This window comes from Balaenoptera borealis (genome assembly GCF_965194805.1).
Source record: "Balaenoptera borealis genome assembly, chromosome: 9".
In the NCBI taxonomy this organism is placed as follows: domain Eukaryota; kingdom Metazoa; phylum Chordata; class Mammalia; order Artiodactyla; family Balaenopteridae; genus Balaenoptera; species Balaenoptera borealis.
The window spans coordinates 111,031,144-111,051,117 of NC_138873.1; the positions used below are offsets into that span (position 1 = coordinate 111,031,144).

General features: G+C 43.1%; 1 protein-coding gene and 1 long non-coding RNA gene across 5 annotated transcripts in view; both read left to right on the plus strand.

Annotated features, from left to right (window-relative positions):
- LOC309634748 overlaps positions 1-2,968 on the plus strand; it is a 171,717-nt gene extending 168,749 nt beyond the window's left edge. Inside the window, exon 2 of the long non-coding RNA XR_014248401.1 lies at positions 1,194-2,968. This is a non-coding gene — a long non-coding RNA (uncharacterized lncRNA). The remainder of the gene's footprint in view (positions 1-1,193) is intronic.
- Positions 1-19,974, plus strand: part of KCNQ5 (potassium voltage-gated channel subfamily Q member 5) — a 567,647-nt gene that overhangs the window by 285,559 nt on the left and 262,114 nt on the right. The gene's annotated exons all lie outside the window — the stretch shown is intronic.

Genomic DNA, 19,974 nt, shown 5'->3' on the forward strand with positions numbered 1-19,974 from the left:
TAATTCTTCCTCATTCAGACTTGGAAATTGTACCTTTCCAAGAATTTGTACATGTCTTCATGGTTGTCCATTTTATTGGCGTATTGTTCTTTGTAGTAATCTCCTATAATCATTTGTAGTTCTGCAGTGTCAGCTGTGATTTCTCCTTTTTCATCTCTAATTTTATTGATTTGCGTCATCTCCCTTTTTTTCTTGATGAGTCTGCCTAAGGTTTTATCAGTTTTGTTTATCTTCTCAAAGAATGACCTTTTAGTTTTATTGATCTTTGCCATTGTTTTCTTTATTTCTGTTTCATTTATTTCTGCTCTGATCTTTATGATTTCTTTCCTTCTACTGACTTTGGGTTTTCTTTCTTCTTCTATCTCTTGTTGCTTTAGGTGTAGGGTTAGATTGTTTATTTGCGATTTGTCTTGTTTCTTGAGATGAGATTGAATTGCTATAAACTTCCCTCTTAGAACTGCTTTTGCTGTGTCCCATAGGTTTCGGCTTGTCATGTTTTCATTGTCATTTGTTTCTATGTATTTTTTAATTTCTTCTTTGATTTCTTCAGTGATCTCTTGATTATTTAGTAGTACACTGTTTATCCTCCATATATTTGTGTTTTTTACAGTTTTTTTTTTCGTGTAATTGATTTCCAATCTCATAGCACTGTGGTCGGAAAAGATGTATGATATGATTTCAGTTTTATTAAATTTTCCAAGGCTTGATTTTTGACCCAAGATGTAATCTATCCTGAAAAATGTTCCATGTGCACTTGAGAAGAAAGTGTATTCTGCCACTTTCAGGTGGAATGTCCTATAAATATCAATTAAATCTATCTGGTCTATTGTGTCATTTAAGCCTTGTGTTTCCTTATTATTTTCTGTTTGGATGATCTGTCCATTGGTGTTAGTGGGTGTTAAAGTCCCCTACTATTATTGTGTTACTGTCAATTTCCCCTTTCATGGTTGTTAGCATTTGCCTTATGTATTGAGATACTCCTATGTTGTGTGCATAAACATTTATAATTGTATCTTCTTCTTGGATTGATCCCTTGATCATTATGTAGTGTCCTTCCTTATCTCTTGTAACAGTCTTTATTTTAAAGTCTATTTTATCTAATGTGAATATTGCTACTCCAGCTTTCTTTTGATTTCCATTTGCATGGAATATGTTTTTCTATCCCTTCACTTTCAGTCTGTATGTGTCCGTAGGTCTGAAGTGGGTCTCTTATAGACAGCATATATATGGGTTTTGTTTTTGTATCCATTCAGCCAGTCTGTGTCTTTTGGTTGGAGCATTTAATCCATTTACATTCAAGGTTATTATCGATATGTATGTTCCTATTACCATTTTCTAATTTGTTTTGGGTTGGTTTTTGTGGGTCTTTTCCTTCTCTTGTTTTTCCCGCCTAGAGAAGTTCCTTTAACCTTTGTTGTAAAGCTGGTTTGGTGGTGCTGAATTCTCTTAGCTTTTGCTTGTCTGAAAAGCTTTTGATTTCTCCGTAAAATCTGAATGAGATTCTAGCTGCATAGAGTAATCTTGGTTGTAGGTTTTTCCCTTTCATCACTTTAAATATGTCCTGCCACTCCCTTCTGGCTTGCAGAGTTTCTGCTGAAAAATCAGCTGATAACCTTAAGGGGATTCCTTTGTATGTTATTGTTTGCTTTTCCCTTGCTGCTTTTAATATTTTTCTTTGAATTTAATTTTTGTTAGTTTGATTAACATGTGTCTTGGTGTGTTTCTCCTAGAGTTTATCCTGTATGGGACTCTTTGCACTTCCTGGTCTTGAGTGACTATTTCCTTTCCCATGTTAGGGAAATTTTCCACTATAATCTCTTCAAATATTTTCTCAGACCCTTTCTTTTTCTCTTCTTATTCTGGGACCCTTATAATTTGAATGTTGGTGCATTTAGTGGTGTCCCAGAAGTCTCTGAGATTGTCTTCAATTCTTTTCATTCTTTTTTCTTTATTCTGCTCCTCAGCAGTTATTTCTACCATTCTGTTTTCCAGCTCACTTATTCGTTCTTCTGCCTCAGTTATTCTGTTATTGATTCTTTCTAGTGTATTTTTCATTTCAGTTATTGTGTTGTTCTTCTCTGTTTGTTCTTTAGTTCTTCTAGATCTCTGTTAAACACTTCTTGTATTTTCTCAACCCGTGCCTCCATTCTATTTCCGAGATTCTGGGTCATCTTTACTGTCATTACTCTGAATTCTTTTTCAGGTAGGTTGCCTATGTCCTCTTCATTTATTTGGTCTTGTAGGTTTTTACCTTTCTCCTTCATCTGTGACATATTTTTTTTTGCCGTCTTATTTTTTTTTTTTTTTGATGGGTGGGATTGTATTCTTGTCTTACTTATTGTTAGGCCTGAGGCTTCCAGCACTGGAGTTGGTAGGCTGTTGTGTAGAACTGGGTTTTGGTGCCGAGATGAAGACCTCTGGGAGACCTCACTCCAATGAATATTCCCTGGGGTCTGAAGTTCTCTGTTAGTTCAGTGGTTCAGACTCAGAGCTCCCACTGCAGGAGCTTTGGTCTGACCCCGGCTCGTGAACCAAGATCCCACAAGCTGTGTAGGGTGGCAGAAAAAAAAAAAGGAAAAAAGGGGCAGAATAATAACAAAGAGTAAAAAATAAAATTAGACTAGGAAACTAACAGATATGTTAGAAAGAATATAAATATAAAAATATAGGGGCTTCCCTGGTGGCGCAGTGGTTAAGAATCTGCCTGCCAATGCAGGGGACACGGGTTCGAGCCCTGGTCCTGGAAGATCCCACATGCCGTGGAGCAGCTGGGCCCGTGAGCCACAATTACTGAGCCTGCGCGTCTGGAGCCTGTGCTCTGCAACAAGAGAGACCGCGATAGTGAGAGGCCCGCGCACTGTGATGAAGAGTGGCCCCCACTTGCCACAACTGGAGAAAGCCCTCGCACAGAAACGAAGACCAAACACAGCCATAAATAAATAAATAAATAAAATTAAAAAAAAAAAAAGAGTATAGATGAAACAACAACCAGAAAGGAAAACAGAACCACAATAGTAAAAAGGAGAAAAAACTAAACTAAAATAAAATAATTTTAAAAAGTTTTTAAAAGGCAGAAAAGTCCTTGGGTTTGGCGGTGAGGCTTAGGCCGGGACAGAGTTTAGTCGGTGTGCGGGGCCTATGCTTAGGACCCACAGGGCTGGAAAAGGCCCTGGGTGTGGCGGGCGTGGGGCTTAGGCTCAGTGCAACAGGAGGGGCCCAGGCCTGTCTCTGGTCTTGGAGGGCAGGGGACCCGGCCTGGGAGCTTAGCAGGCTTCCAGGGCCTGAGTGGGCGGGGCCAACGCCCTCCACGCTCTCCTGCTCCTGTGGTCCTGGAGGGCCCCTCCCGCCTGCCTCTCCTGTTCTCCCCTGGCCTCCTTCCTATCCATTATATTTTTATTTCTTACACATTTCTAAGAAAGTGCCAATGAAAGTATTGAACGAGCTGGACATGACATTAAAGTTCACTCCTTTTAACCTTCTCATCTTACAGTTGGGGAAATAAAACCGTAAAGGTTAAGCCTGCTCTCAGTGTTACAGAGTGACAGAGATAGAAAAAGAAACCATCTGCCAGTAAACACAGTGCTTATATATTGAGTATCGAATTTTATTACTATCACCTGTGAAGCATTGTCTTACCTATCATTCTTCACCTGATTAGCTGATTAATGTGTAGACATTCTTAAGTGGAAACCCTTTCCTTTGTAATCACTTTTATAGAATGGAAAGGGTTCTTTTGTGTGTTTGAGGCTGATAAATCATTATCCCCTGTGTACTGTTCCCCTATGCATGCTCCTCCCCTCCTCCCGGGTCCTACTAGTTTTCTTACTCAAATACCCTTGAACTCTAAATTTGAACGTTCTGAGTCTCCAGACAGCTTCCTACAGGAGAAGCTGATTAACTTGAGTAAACTACATATAAAGTGGTGAACCTGAGTGTGAATTAGAACTCACTGCATGATGGAGACTGACACAGGTACGGAGATTCATCAACTTCATATCGACTGATCCCCTCAAGAAGCCGAAGATGGAAGGTACACATTGTCTTAGACGTTTGCAGGGGGACTGTGTGGGAGAGGCCTGAGGAGGGAAGACCTGCACCTGTGACTCTAGATGGGGCCAAGTTCAGGTGTGAACAGTGTTGTTAGCTACACTAAGGAGGTTTGAACTTTATCCCGAGGGCAATGGAAAGCCCAAGCGTACAGCAAGAAAATGACCAGATTTAGGTTTTAGAAAAATCATTCTGGCTTTAATGTGAAGGATGGAGAAAGACAGGTCCAAGGTATGAGTGGTGAGTCAGACAGGTGCCTAGAATGGTGCGTGGCCAATAAGAGAGGATCCATCAATGAGTCCCGAGTGTGTGGTGGTGGAGAGACCAGCCCTGGTGCTGATGCAGAAATCCAGGCAAGAGAGGGGTTTACCAGCTACCATGGCGGCTGGTCATCGAGTCTGCCTTAGGATGAAGTGTGTGATACAAGTCTGCAAACCTAAGAACCTCCTGTGTATTTATGTGGCATGCTGAATCCAGGGCAAAGGAAGTTTTCTGTTTTGTTTGACAGAAAAGCATTTCCCTTCTGGCAGTTTCCTTTCCTTAGAGAGGGTGCACTTTTTTACCACTAAAGTTGCATTACTTCTGAGCTGGCAGTGTTGCTGATGGCGTCTGTGCTTTGGAAGGCTCGCCCATGCATTTTCTCCTTCCCCGTTTGGCAGTGCACATTTTTTCCTTCTTTCTTCACAGCAAGGTTCAAACACATAAGATTTCTAATTATTAACATCTAGGAGAGGAAGAGACTGGAGAACGAACATGAGAGAGTAAGCAGACGCACACCTGGCGAGTTCTCACAGAGTATTTTGATTAATCGTTGGCATTCTCATCCCGAACGTTGATAGATTAAGTTTGGATAAGATCCAAAATACTCATCATCACTGAAAATCATGACTTGGGGGAATTACGTGTTGCTGGCAACACAGGGCTGTGCACATAGGAGGCAAATGAAAACGATTTGATGGGTTTATTAATGCATAACTTTTTAATAATGAGCATGAATGGATTAGATCTGTTTACTAAGTTTATAGATATTCCACTAGAAAATAGAGATTTCTGCCTCCTTGTTAATCCAGGGTCCCTCTTGCTTAGTTTCAGAGCTGTCTGTGATTTCCCAGACTGGCAACAAGTGTTTCCTTTATGCTGAATTTATTGGAGAAGTTTGTAGCTTCATGTGATGCAAAATGGTCAGGCTTCGTCATTACACTGATTGGGGTGTAAATTCAAATCATGGGACCTTCAGCTTGGCTACTATGCACCAGTTGTCAAACTTTTCTGAATCTGACGTTCTACTTCTGCATTCTTCATTCATGATCTAGACTGCAAACTTAATTTAATTTGGATGAAATACTAATGGAAATGTTTGGGATGTAAGCTGCACTCTGAAATTCCATGTGTCTTTTTCCACTTTCTCTTTTCTCCCCACCAGTAGATTCCAGTTAGACCTTGATCAGTGGTGGTGTTGATGCCTGACAAACTTGGGAAACTTTCACTTCATTTCCTGCAGTAAAAGTATAGAAATTCAGACTTGAACTTGATCTCAAGGCCACCAGAGCATCTTGAGAGCTGAGGAATATGCGTCAACTTGACTATTCCCTGGAGCAGGGAGCCCCACTGTATGTGCAAGAGGTGTGTGTGCCCACAGGTCTAAGTGCTGTGGCTGGAAAATCAATATTAGGTATCCCATGTATGTCTACAGATGTTTTTCAAAGGCGTCCAGATGCTATTGTGATTAGAAAAACTCATTCAAAAGCCGTACTGAATGTGAGTAGTTTTGTCCTGTGCTTTCTCAACTCACAGCTGCATAAAGTACAGCTGCCCTCCTATAGACCCTCTTAAATGGGGTCCTTGTACTTGAAGGTCAAGGACTTGGAATATAGCTACTTGGAACACAGAATCTATAGCCTGTCCAGGTGGCATCTGGAGAGGTTACTCACCAAGTCCAAGCTGGGGAAGGTGGCAAGAGGAACTTTATAAAATAGAATAATAAACATACTAGAACACGGCTATATTTAAACTAGATAACCAACAAGGACCTACTGTATAGCACAGGGAACTTTGCTCAATGTTCTGTAGTAACCTAAATGGGAAAAGAATCTGAAAAAGAATAGATACATGTATATGTAATGTAACTGAATCACCTTGCTGTACACCTGAAACTAACACAACATTGTTAATCAACTATGCTCCAATATAAAATAAAAAATTTTTAACATAAAATAAACATACTAGAGAAAACCTAGGAAGAATCCATGGGCTTGTTTCCTTGGTAAGGGAAAGGGAAAGAGGGTAATTTTTTAGCCTACAAATGTGTTCATTTGTTTTATCGCCACAAGCAGGTGCTTCAGGGATGGCGTTGTCAAGGCTCAGCAGAGGGGCCATGTTCCAGGGCCAGGTCACCTGTGTGACTCCACCTGCCGGTGCTGATGGGGGGAGAAGGGGGACGCACAGCGGGTCCCACGTTTTGAGACCCCAGCTTCCCACTGACACATCTGCTAGCCCACAGGGCTCTCTTTTCCCCATTTGAAGCGTGAAAATACAAATACAAATATAAAGCACAGTAAAAGCAGGTTTGAAAAAAGTAAAATAAAACAGGAAAACTTCCGATGCAATGATAAAAGAAGGCCCGAAAGAGCTGAGGGCTCAATCTTGGTTTCTTGACGGAGGAGAGGGTTTTATGAGGCTACGTCGTGGAGGTGAGGGCAGCTGTGCCTCCACAAGAGCCCGGCTGACTCCCTGCCCTGACCTGGGCAGCTCTGGATTTCTTGTACCTTCAGAGGGCAGGGAACCTCTGGAGGGTGCAAGCTCGGCAGGTCTCGTGGTCAAAGGAAACATGCCAAACCCAAACCAAATCAACCCTCCTGGCCGGCTGTCCCTGGCTTGCTCGCCCCACTCGGTGGAGAACGTTGCCTTTTCCACGGCTCTGCCTTTTCACAGGAAGACGTGGGAAGGAAACTTACAAGGATAGCACAAGAACCAGAAAATAGAACCTATTAATTTAGAAAAGGTGAAGGAGCTGCGGTTATTTAGTCAAGACAGGAGATGCCAAAGGAATGACTTAGTAAAGGCTTTGCCTTTAGTAAAAAAAAAAAAAAGTATATATATATACATATATATATATATATGTATATATATATATATGTATATATATATATGTAGCAGCAAAAATGCAGATCTATTTTTTTTACCAACATATATTTAGGTTAGATACGAGGAAGAACTTCTAGGCTCACAGGGGTGTCTGTTCTAATTAAAAGGGGTGTAGAGCTTGCCTGATGATGATACAGTCTGGCTTCAAAGATGTTTTGCCTCTTACTTTAAAAAGATTAAATAACCATTGCTTCTTTGCTCGCAAACAAAAAGGTCCTAATTTTTTGCTTTTGTTTGTCTAAAAAAATGACCACAAAGAATCAGAAAAATTGATGAAATGGCCTCCATATTGAGTAATTTTCCTGAATTCCCCTAAAATAAATATTCCTTAAATCTCCCTGAAAATAGGAGATTCTATCTTAAGTATTTAAATTTTAGAAAACCTTATTTCTTTAAAATAAGAAATGTATGTGTCTGTGCTAAGGGCTTGAAGATTGAAAGGGTAAAGAAGATGAACAGCAGAACTTTTTCTGTGTGATGTGCTTCACCGGTACACACACACACACACACACACACACACACACAGGCACACTGACTAAATTTTAAGTGCTTTAAAAAATCTCTAACCATTAGAAAAATGACAGATTCATTCATTGTACTTCTGCTTTCCTGTCTAACCTTGTATAATTATTTATGTAAGATCTTGCTTGGGTATTAACACATAGACATGAATCTGGCTTGAAATGTAAGACCTATGAAATGCATAGACACTACTAAAAATCATAGTCAGTACCAGGGTTCTCACCTAAGCCTGAACTTGTACAGAAATTCGAGTGCAAACAGAGCCCCACACACGAATTAGCTAATTGAACCACTTCCTAGACTGTGGCTATTAAGTGACTTTGGTTTTATCCCTGAGAGATAATCTTGGGGAACTGAGACATAGCTATGGAATCAGTTGTTTGAAGGCAAGTCATTTATTTTTTAATGTTAAATTATTAAACCTGAGCTCTTTCACACAACTCCAAAAACTACAGTGACAAAACAGAATAGATGGCAGTTTCTATGGCAGCAATTTCTCATCTTATGTCTTTTTTCCAGCCACTTTATTATTTACACAGGATTAGTAATGGGTATTAATTCCTAATACAAAGCAAACACAATTCAGGTTTTGCCCTGAGCATTATACGGCTATAACCCAATAACTTCTAGATATTGTGCCTGCCTGGAAATATTTAAGATGAAACTGATATTAGCACACGCTGTCCTAGACCTTCCAGGGGAGATCTCGGTGAGCCAGTGGGGACACAGAATAGGGGCTGCATGATGATTTGGGGGAGGGGATGGCTACACGGGGTCCAAGGCACAGGGTCCCCTCCCCCTCCTTAGGACCACTCTGTGGACCCACTGCTTCCCTAGCTCTCGGGGACAGAAAAGACCCCGCGTCCAGCTTTCATTCTCCAGCTGTTGGTCTTAGCTGTCAGCCTTCTCCAGTCTGAAAGGGAAACCATGTTCCTGTGCTCAGTTCCTCTGTGATGGAAGTGGAGTCTTCCTTTTAGTACCTTACCGTTCCGTAAATCAGAAGTTTTCCTACATGACTACAGTCTTCTGCAAGATTTGATTGAATAATTTTGCTTTTATTTACCGAAAAAAAAAGATTGACCTTAATACATAATTGTATTAACAATGGCCTATTAAGAAGCAGATTGGAGGGGTGGTCCAGCTTTATTTCATTTAAGCTTGAAGAAAATGGGAGAAATATCTAACGCTTAATACCTCTCAAGAGCCGTCTGAGCTGTGGGAACACAGCTTTTCTGTACACAGCTGGCCAGCTCCAGTGGTCAGCCAGAGAAAGCAACTATCTCCCTGCAAAGGGCCGGGAGAGATGGGCAGGGGTTACACTGGCCCCGTGAGGATGCCTTTCCCAGGCATCTCAGGATTCTCAGGGTGCCACCACCCCAGGACACACTGGGGACCTCCACGATGCTCAGGGAGACATGGTACAGAGATGGTGCGGGGGGTGTGTCCCGAGGGTGCTCAGATGGGCCGTTTCTGCCTTTGGTGATGACGTTTCCTTATGAAGAATGATACCTCTGAAAGGCACCCTCAAATGTCAGAAGTTTCAAGTTCTCCAGTCACCTACAGGACAGACTTGGGAGGCGCTCCGCAGACCCTGCACAGAAGTACAGTCGCCGAATGCTTTCGCTGGAATGTTCATTCCCTCGTCTCTCTGCACCAGGAACAGATGCCCCCGGCACACAGCGGTCACACGCTCATGCCCTTACACACTCACATGAAGGGGTTCCCGTCTGGGAAGAGAGGCAGGGTGACCCCAGAGGGGCCCAGGGCACTGAGGGAAGAGTGGGCCCAGGAAGACGGTGGGGAGGGGACAGTCCTCAAAATCCCCTGGCAGGGGTCACCAGCGACGCCTCTGCCGCTTATCGCCCAGGGCACGCTGTAGAAATAAATTAGACTGAGCAAATCTTGAGAAAGCATGAGGTCAGGAAAAAAACACCAATACTGATTTCACCCTTACTTTCCCTCTTATGTTGTAAATTTGAAATATTTTTAAAAGAATGAATAGAATAGGACTGAGAGACATGAGAAAGCTCTTTGTTGAACTGGGAACACTGGGGACCTGCAGAGAACTTATTCGGGTACAACTTCGGGGAGACTGAAGAGCTTTTCACAAGGTGTTTTTCCCTGGGAAGGAAGGCTGTGGGCAAGGAGGCCACCCCTCAAGTCACTGCTAATGTTACCAGATCAAGTTACTCTGATCGAGACCGGGATTTCTCCATCTCAGCGCTATTGACATTTGGGAGCAGATATTCTTTGTCGTAGGTGCCTGCCCTGTGCTTTGTAGGATGTTGAGCAGCGTCTCTGGCCTTTGTCCACTCGATGCAATAATAACGTCCCCACTCCCCAAGTCGTGACAACCAAAAATGTCTCCAGGCATTGCCAGATGTCCCCAAGGAGGGTGGACAAAATAGTCTCTGATTGAGCACCATTGGTCTAGATTCAACTTTCCAAACCGGGTTCCTTGTGTCACCATCATGCATGAAAAAATGACGTCTTAAAGATTCCTAGAGCACAGTAACATCCTAAAATCTCTCGGTCCTGCTTGGCTTTGTTTAAACCCAAGCCAAATCTAGTTAAGGATGGTACCCCTGTTTTCCACTAATATCTGTCAGTATTTTGTGAAGCTCCTCATCCTTGAAATGCATTTTGGATGGGCTTTGACTGACAGACCCTAGTAGAGAGGACAATTTCTGTTATTATTTTAATGGTTCCTGTGATCAAAAAAATCTCCAAACATGAAATTAACCATTTTTGTGAATATGTTTCAGAGTCATGAGAGAGAGGTCATTTTATGAGGAGAGGCAAATTCTATTCCTCCCAGAGCGTTGAGAACTGGCAGGGGGCAGGGGGGCGGTCAGAGCAACGGAGAAGAGGAGAAGACCATCTGTCAAGTTCCGGATCAGAGCTTCCGAGGACACTGGCTGCTGGCTGCCCTACATTCCCTTCTCCCCAAGCATCCAACCAAACAAATGAAGACAATGAGAGGGGGACACATCACAGTACCTGATCCAAATAGCTACCAAGGAAAACTTGGGGGTCCTGTCTATTCATTGGGGGCCCCTCTGTGTATTACTTATGGCATTGTAATAGGTTACAGGGAAAGAACAAAACTCATGTTGACAAGCTCAAGTCAACACTCCGCAGGCATTGAAAAGAAAAGATGCATGAGGTCCAGAAAGAATTCCTGGAGCCTAGAGCTGGGGTCTGGGAACACCTCAAGGTCTGCAGTCCCCTCTTCCCTGCTTGTCTCTTGTCTTGGCTTCCCTTCCTTCCCCCATATTCTCCCTCCCCCCGATTTGTCAAGATGGCTACTCCATCTTCGTCTCCATGGACAGGCTCCCGCTTCCTCACTGTTTCCATTCCTACAACTTCAGTTGGCACGAGACTTTGGCCTGATGTCGGCCCTGATTCTATAAGACCTTTTCCCAAATGACTTGAGTATCCACGGTCACCCAATGGAATAGTTGGCCCTGGATCGGGTGTTTGCCCCTGGTCTAGTGACCTCACAGCCAGGGGAAGAGAGGGCAGGCACAGAATACTTATAGGGTCACCTCAACCTGCCCCTTCTGCAGGCTGTAAGGGCCAAGGCAGCTCTCAGAGAGGTTATGGGTGACACAGGAACCCCAAAACATAGCTCTTACAACCCACTGTTGTGCTTAGTTTCCAACGGTACTGACATACATCTTCATCATAATAACAACTAGCATGTGTTTAGTGGTCGTGCTAATAACTCTGTGTATGTCTGGTGTTTTTCCAAATGCTTTTCGGTGACTTGCTCATTTTATTCTCATAACAAACCTGTGAGGTAGATATCTTTATTCTTCCCATTTTACAGTTGAGGAAACAGGGAACCAGAGAAGAAGTTCCCCAAACCAAGAAGCTAATAAATGATGAAACCAGGAATCCAGCCCAGGCATCTGACTCGGTCTTTTAGTTACTCTGCTGAGCTCCCTCTCTGAAGAAAAAAAAAAAAAAAATCAGAAAGTGAAATAATAACTTCAGGCAGTTAGATGCCTAGAATTTGTCAAACTGTTCTGGGTGGGCTGGTTTTTCATAGAAAGCATCAGCCGGTATTAAAAGAGACCCGCCAGTGGTGGCAGACCCGCCCTGTAGCTTGTGTTGGAATTTCCATGCCCAGGATGGGTGTGCTCACTGGTCATTTCCAGCACTCAGCTTGTGTCCAGTGCAGGGGCACCAGTCGCCACCATCCTGACCACATCCCAGCTGCTCCCTGAGACCCTTGACCTCCACCTCCTCACCATCCTGTCTTCCTGTGTCGTGACCCATGTCTCCCTTATCCGTTGATTAATCAAAAGAAAGTCAGATCCCTTTAAGTATAATGGGCATGACACCCCACACCTCAGACCAGCTGTGACTTGTGCAGGTCGTTTACACCACCACTGATTCGGTGGCCAAGAGAGCTGCTTCCTGGTGACTTTTCTGCCCCTCAGGTGTTATTTCAGAATCCAAAAACCCTAACCTTTAACATTTCCCTGACGTTCATTTCAGTGAAGAAACAGCCCGCCGGATGCCCTTTCCTTTTTCTACTTTCTACATTTTTGCTCAGAATAATGATAATGGTTCCAATCCCTTACCCAATTCCAGTCTGTCTTCTAGAAATACTTTTCTTACTAAATCTTAGCCAATCCTTTTTACGTTTATATTTAGTCTGATTTGTTTTTTAACGTAGTGGTTTTGCTACACACGAAAATTTGGATCAAGCATCTCCTTTAACCAGTGGTCAAACATAGGAGCAAAGACGCATACGGGGCACGTTTAGAAAGTGGTGTGATTGGGGTCGGGAGCACGTTAGGTGTGGAGGACGAGCCGGAAATAGGGGGCTGGGGCGTTTCTCGAGGCTCGAGTGTGCAGTAAGTGGCAAAGAGCAGGACAGTGCAGCCGGGGTCGGCGTTTGAGTCCTGGCTCCGCTTCTTGCTGAACGCACAACCTCACTGGAACACGAGAATCTCTTTGCACTTCCGTTTCTTCGTCTGCAAAATGGGACACATAAGAGACTCTGTTCCACTAGGTTGTACTAAGAATTACGTGAGCTAAACCACGTTAAATTCTTAATAAGTACTTAGGAAGTACTTATTACTAATACTCAAAATCTGTTAGCTAATCTTTCATCCTAGGGAGCCTTGAACTGAACATCACCATTGACAGTTTCCCAGTGGAGCAAATCAAAACTGGGAATCGATGATTCAGAATTCATTGACTCACTGAACCTAAGTTGGCTTTGTGACTCTTATACATGTAGTAACTTTGTCAGTTAAGGCTGCAAAGAAAAATTTAAGACGTTATGTCTCCTCAGCTTGAAATTCTTGATACTGTCAAAGGATGTTCCTCCAAAAGGGGCCAGGTTGGGGAGAGTTTGCAGGGAAAAATGCCAGAAAAATCCATCTACTTACAGCTTACAAAACAATGGCAATGGTTTAGTAATTCACTCAGAAGATATCAGAGGTGCCAGCCCCAATTCTGTATTATGACTGACTTCGTTTTGGTGGCCTTATTTTATGTGTAAACTTCCTAAGGATTCTAAGCATATAGCAAATGCTGTCAATTCTAGTAGGTTACTTAACGGAAGAGCACCATTTTCTACGTGTGCTTTAGTTACCTAGTATTTACTATTCTACTTCTTTATATGATCTTCAAATAAAAGAGACCTGGAAACACAGTTTTTGTCTTTGGGGATGATTTTGAACACAACGGTTTCCTTTTCAGTCAAGATGAGTTTGGAAAAAGATATTAAAGTAATTCAATCGCAGTTTACTAAATTAGAACAATTTTTAATACTTCACAGGTAACATCAATAACATTCAACTTGGGAAATATTTATACTGTTTTCTTAGTTCCTTTTTCTGAAGAAGTTTGGCTTTTTCTTTTTCTTGTAGTTCATCTTCTAATTATTACGTGCCATATCATGCTCTTCTGAGACTTACCAATCATTTTCAAAACAACTTCCAATGTAGCTGAGATATGAATTCATGACAGGTTTTTTTGAAACCATAAAGCAGAATTAGCAGTTGTTTCTGAGCAGCAGTTAATACTGGAAATGTGGAGTCAGTAATTATATAAAAGTCAAAGCTTTTAGTGAGGTCTTCCAAGTGAGATAAAGTGTCTTCTTGGGTGGGTCCTGTAGGGGAGAGAAGTTTTCATCAGTCCTCTTAGAGTCCCCAGCTGGGTCCAAAAAAGAAACTGACAAAGACCGATTAACAGGAGAAAAGCATGCAAATTGCTTTAATATAAATTTTACAGGACCCGGGGCCCTTCATAAGGAAATGAAGACTCCAGGAAGCAGTTAGTCATGTGTCTTGTCCTGCTGGGGTTGATAAGGAGAGGACAGTCGTGGAGGACAATGACAGGCTAAGGGGTACAAGGTCATCGCAGCGAACGGCTGTTGGTTTGGACTCTTCTTGGTCCCTTTGTCCTCAGGGATAAGGACACTCCTCTCCTCCTGGTACAAAGAGGACACCTCCCACAGGAGGGCTTTATGACCTGTTTTAGGGAAGAAGTGGGAATGACCTTCCTGCTTCTGCTGTTTTCTCGAACTCCTTCAGCTTAAACTCTTCAGTATACCAGGTGCCACACTCTGGGGTAGCATGTCCTCAACCCCATCAGTCCCCATCCCCACCTTGGTTATGGGCATCATCCTGTCCTTCCAGACCCCCCCGACCCCGGTCTGATCGCCATCCACAGTACCTCACCAGCTCCGTGCTGAGCTCGGTGGGTTCTTTGGAAATCGACTCTTCAAGCTCAAAGCCTTTCTCAGGGGACAGGTGCCTCCCTGCCTCCACCCCCCACACACTGTCACCCCGTGACCTGCCTTGTAGGGTGAGCAACTGCTATCCCAGTTTGCCTGCAACTGAAGGGTGTCCTGGGATGTGGAATTTCCAGCTAAAACCGGGATGGCTGGTCATATAGGCATGGGGCGGTAGTGGGAGAGGTGGGGAGTGTCCCTGAGGGAAGTCCCTCACTTTCTTCTTTTAATTCTTTTTCTTCCCTCAAGTACATGAAAAAGGAAGAGAGGGTACTTTTACTGTTCATTTATTCTCGTAATTTATCATTTTGGGGAATGATCCTCTGAACCCATTTTATAAACCATGGAAGTGTTTATTTGCATTTGATAGTATGTAGCAGAAATGGATGAACCTACCATTGAAAATTATCTTTTAGTGAAACATTAACAACTCTTAATAAAGGGAGTAATTTTAATGATTCTTTTTCCAGAAAAGTGTATAAATAAGTATGCCCCACATCCTGGATAAGGAGGTCATGTAGCTTCCTGGGAAAAGGTGAGAAGGGAAAAGTGGCAAACTATCAACATATGTGGAGCTTTGGACATCTCCATGAGATCCCCCCAAATGGAGATCTTCAGTCCAAATCTGTCAACTCAGTAAAGATGTTTACAAAAATCACTCGAAACTGCTGTCTCGTAACTGAATAAATTAATTAAATGCTTTATAACACAAGTAGTTTTTTGTATATTGCAATTACATTCCTAAGAGACCAACATCAATCAGAATAATCATCCAACAAATAATCATCCCCTTACGCATCCAACCATTTTTTTAATTGAGCACCTACTGTGTGCCAGTTGCTCTTCCGGCATGTTCCAGCCAAGACAGTCTTGGTGCTTGGCCTCATGGAGTTTATATGACACTGGGGTATAGAACAAAAAACAAATACCCAATAGATATATAATTAGAGCTCACGATATGGGCTTTGGAGGAAAATAAATGGGAACGACAACAGGGAGAAAAAAACAGGTGGCCTTGTTGAAATCCGAAGGCGGCATCATCCAGGCAGGGGTGAAGGAGGATTCTGGGCAGAGAGCAGTTTGTGGGAGGGAAGAACTTGCTCAGTAGTTCAAGGAACCCACGGGGGAAGCTCCAGTCCGAGCCTTGCAGACGAAGGCAAGATTCTGCTGCAGGTGACAGCCGTTGACCGCACAGAGCCTTGTGAGCTGAGGCAGAGGTTTTACATTTTATATGAAATGTAGTGAGAAGTCAGCTATGGATTTGACACTTTGATGCTTAGATGTGTGGTTCCCTGGATGTTGGATAAAGATTACGCCATCTCTCATGGTGAAAAGAGACATGGAAAGGCAAGAGAAAGGGCAGGAAGCCAAAAGAGGTTGCATCTCGGCCACGTGGTGGACCCAGGAGCGGCCCTGCAGGGCTCCCTTCAGGCAGGAGAGGATGTACAGATGGAGCACAGACAGAGTGTCTACTTGCTCACTGTTTTGCCTTCGGGGATCCACCTTCATTCATTCCATTAACTGCCGGGGAGGATGATAAACCGCTCTGCCCCACAGAACTGTATCGGTCTGGGACCCAGAACTGGATAGAAAAAGATTAATTAATATTACTGCTGCAAGAAATTATCAGCTCGTGAAAAGCGACACTGAATTAAAAACTAACATGCTTACATTTTTTATGGGAAACATCTGTCCACAGTGTCTGCTGAGGCATGATTTCTTCCCTTTCTCTCCTTTCTCTTTGGCATCGTATCCTGGTTTTTGGAAGTCAGTGTATTTTTAACTACAATGATTACTTCTGGTCATGTAGGTAGTTATGTAAGCAATGGTATCTAAGGACTCCCTAAGCCCCAAATTATATTAAAAGACAATGAGAAATATATAAGCTGCCAACAACCCTAACGGTCCTTAGAATTTTCCATTTAATTCTTTGGGAAGGGTTGGGGGACACTTCTCATCGTGAAAATTCAAAATCCTCTTCATATAGCATCTTTAAGGGAAATATTTTTATTGAAAATATTTAGGGACAAATGATGTGCTCCAACAAGCTTCCGTGACCATAGCCACTTCTTATTTTTTAAGTTCAACAGATCATTTTTACTACTTGGTAAACGTTAAGACAGAGTCAAGCCTCTGAGGTTTTGTTTAAAAAATAAAAATCTAAGCCTCAGAAAACATTGACACAAGGAATTAAAATCTACAAAACTGGCTAACTTTGGTCTCACAGCAGGAAATTTTATAGTAGTTTCAGTAGTACTCAGTGGTTCTTTATTAGCCATGTAGAAATGCTAAAACGTTTACAACCCAGAATTCTGTAGCTTTAATGTGTCAAATATCCCTGGACTAAGTCCCACTGAGATCCTCAGATATGTCAACTATGACAAGCTTAAACTTGTTTCAGAAAATACGATTTGTTCATATCTCACTCTGGAAAACATTTAATTTGTTTATACTACAAATCAGAGAAGCCAGTGATCTCTTATTTTATAATGACTTGTTTTTCCACGTGTCCTCCTTTGACCCCGGTGAGCTTAGAGATTTCCACAAACAAAGACTTTTAGCCCAATGTAGCTGACAATGAGACTAACTCAGTAAGCATTTCAAATAAATTCAGTGTCTCAAAAAATACGATCATTTCAGTCTAGAGAAATGATAAAATGAATGATAAAATGACTTGGGAGGGAGGGAGGAGAATCTGGCTAGTTTGTACCTATTAGAAAAGAAAATATTTAAAGATCATGGTGTAAATAGTGTGAATGCCAACCCAACCATACCCTGTACCTGTCATTAATATTGCATACGTTATTGCTTTCATTCATTGAATTTTCTATCTAGGATTGCACTGCATTTATCAATTTATTACTCTAAAGCTCAACGTTTTACTCCTTCCAGCACATCTTATGTTTTTAATGTTACATTTTACATCTTTTTGTTTCATATATATCCCTTAACTAATTATTGTAATCCTAGTTATTTTTATTACTTTTGTCTATTAACATTCATACTAGCTTTTAAGTGATTAATCTGCTACTTTATTACTGTATATTTACCTTTCCAGTGTTTTCTTGTTACTAATTAGCACCCTTGCCTTTCAGCTAAAAAAAAGTCCCTTTAATATTTCTTGTAAGGCTAATTTACTGGCAATGAACTCCTTTAGCTTTTGCTTGTCTGGAAAACTCTTTATCTGTCTTTCAATTCTGAATGATAACTTTGCTGGGTAGAGTATTCTTGGTTGGAAGGTTTTTTTTTTTTTTTTTTCTTTCAACACTTTGAATATATCATGCCACTCTTCTGGACTGCAAAGTTTCTGCTGAAAAGCTGCTGATAGTCTTATGGGGGTTCCTTTGTACATAACAAGTTGTTTTTCTCTTGCTGCTTTTAATATTCTCTCCTTGTCTTTAACTTTTGAATTTTTGATTGCACTGCGTCTTGGTGCGGGTCTCTTTGGGTTCATATTATCAACAACTTTCTGGACTTCCTGGATCTGGATGTCTGTTTCCTTCCTCAGGTTAAGGAAGTTTTCAGCATTATTTCCTCACATAAAATTTCTGTTCCTTTCTCCCTCTGTTCATCTGGGAGCCCCATGATATGAATGTCCATTTGATGCTGCACCATAAGTCTCTTAATCTAACTTCACTTTTTTTCATTCTTTTTTCTTTCTGCTGCTCTGATTGAATGAGTTCCACTGCCTTGTCTTCTAGTTCACTGATCCTTTCCTCTGCTTCATCTGGTCTGCTGTTAAATCTTTCTGGTGTATTTTTCAGTTCAGTTATTGTATTTTTAGCTCTGTGACTTCCATTTGGTACTTTCATATATTTTCCATCTCTTTGTTGAAATTCATCCATTCTTCTCCCCAGATTGGTGAACATCTTTCTGACCATTACCTTGAATTCTTTTTTAGGTAAATTACCTATCTCTTTCATTAAAGTATTCTCTTGAGGTTTTATATTATTCTTTCATTTGGAACATATTTCTCTGTTTCTTCATTTTACTTGGTCCTTTGTGTTGGTTTCCATACAGCAGTTGAGACGGCCACCTCTTGCAGTCTTGCAGGAGTGGCCTCGTGTAGGAGATGAACCTTGTCACTCAATCCTGCCTCAGCTGTTTGTTTTCTCTCAAACCTCTGTGATTTTCCAAGAGCCTATTACATTCTCAATCGTTCGCAGTAGTTGAGGGTGTAGCAAGACCTGTCAGGTCCCCAAGGAGAGGATCTCAGCACCTAGATTCAGGCTGATTGGAAGCCAGACCTTCAGGCAGCAGCTTTTTAAAGTGTGCAAATATATACAGTCCGGTGGGACTGCAAGTGTAAGCCCCACTGGCCACCAGAGCCAGGCGATATGCAGGTGTCCCTGGCTAGCAGTTGCAAACACCTGGGGCTCCAGAGGGGTGCATAAGCTCTCTTCTGATAGATACCAGCAGTCTGGAGCAAGGCAGAGGGAGGGCGGCAAGGTAGCACCCACAGCCTGCCTTCCTGAGATCCACTCTGTCAGCCACCAGACGTGCACCAAACCTGAAGCCTGCCCCTCAGGCCGAAGCGCCAGGATGCCAAAGAGGCCTCCTTCACAGAAAGACTGGTGGGGGGCGGGGGCTCGGTCTGCTGTCTGTGCAGTGCCCTGCCGGGGGGTGGGGGGATGGGGAACCTGTCGAGAAACATCTCTGATGGCCACAGTCCTGTGGGACCAGGGAATGCAAGCACCCCGGCCACTAAAGCCGGGCAACCAAAAGGCATCCCATGGGTTCAGCCACAAAAACTGGGGCACCATATGTAAAAACCAGGGCCCGAGACACCGGTAAAGCTTCCCCCCAGGAGACCCTGGTGCCCTGGGGCCCAGCAGAGGGAAAGGGTGAAGGTAGCACCCACCTTCTGACGTCTCAGGAAGGGACTACAGTCAGCCCCAGATGGTGTTTAATTAGAAGCCTGCCCCTCAGGCCACAGCCATGATGATTAAAAAATAGGCCTCCTCGACTGGAAGACCAAGCGCCTGCGTCTGTTGCCTCCTGCTGTGTGATAGCCATTTAAGAAATCTTGCCATTGCTTGCGGTCCTACGGGACCCTGCTGGCCGCCAGAGCCAAGCAATGTAGAGGTGTCTCCTGGCAGCAGCCGCAAAACTCAGGGCACCAGAGAGGATTATGCATGCCTTTCCGGGAACCACCACCTATGAGAGTCCCATGGGAGCAGGAAGGCAAGATCCCCTGGCCTGCAGAGCCAGACAGTGGAGAGGTGTCCCCTGGGCGGTGGCCACAACCATCAGGGCACCAGGCGTGTGGACGCCCTCTCTGGAGCACAGCAAAGGGACAGCACGGGGCTGGCACGCTCCTGTCTCCATCCCGGAGAGCGGCCGGCGGGCTCCCGCGTGTCTGCTGGGTCAGATGCCTGCCCCGGGCCTTCTTTACTATCAGCAGCTGAGCCTCCTTCACTCTGCGCCTGGGCGGGATCACCTTTGAGCTGGGCCCTGGGGCCGCTGAGTCCAAGCACACAAGCCCTTTCAAAGCTGTTTTTCAG